This window comes from Olea europaea, chromosome 15, assembly GCF_002742605.1.
Source record: "Olea europaea var. sylvestris chromosome 15, O_europaea_v1, whole genome shotgun sequence".
Classification (NCBI taxonomy): domain Eukaryota; kingdom Viridiplantae; phylum Streptophyta; class Magnoliopsida; order Lamiales; family Oleaceae; genus Olea; species Olea europaea.
Window position 1 is genome coordinate 26,065,730 of NC_036251.1, and position 783 is coordinate 26,066,512.

The following is a 783-nucleotide window of genomic DNA, read 5'->3' on the forward strand; positions in this document are numbered from 1 at the left end:
AAAAAAATAAGAAAGTGATTTGACATAGAAATTATAGGGTCTTGGTTGCTTTTAACACTCGATTTAAGTTTGTCCACCCATATCATAATGCATTCTCACTCAAAAGGCATGATACACGACACTAGCCAACCGTCACCATTTAGTTTAACCTCCAAGAGATCAAAATCCAAGTAGAGATCACATTACGGAGGCAAACTAAATATACAATTCAGTTCAAGCGAATGGACATGTTAGCAACGACAAGATTCCAAATAAGCACAAAAAGGCTTACCTATTAACTCGGGGTTACTTCCTGAGATTCGAACCATAACATTATGTTGTATTACAAGTTGGTTTAATTCATATTATAGAGGAGATATTGCCCAAATTTTGACAAATTATATGTGACATCTTTCAAGGCAATCTGTAAGTCTTCACTTATTCAGGCTCACACATATATCTTTTAGACATTTCATAAGTCCTTATGTATAGTAGTAGTTTATATTCTCAAGACAATTCCTAAGTCTTCACTTATTTAGGATCGATGTATATTTTTAAGATAGTTCGTAAGCTTTCATATATTGGAGCTGCTCATATTTCAGAGGCAATCTAAAAGACATCACCTAGTTGATTGCCTATATTTGGAAGTCCGACCTGCACATGAATGTACAATTCGAACTTCAGGGACGATTGTTATACCTATAAATTATGTGGCATACGTGAGACGGAGAGGGTCCTACATTGATTGACGTGGCATCGACTATTTAATTGATTGAACTCATTTAATTAAACAATTGTATTTTG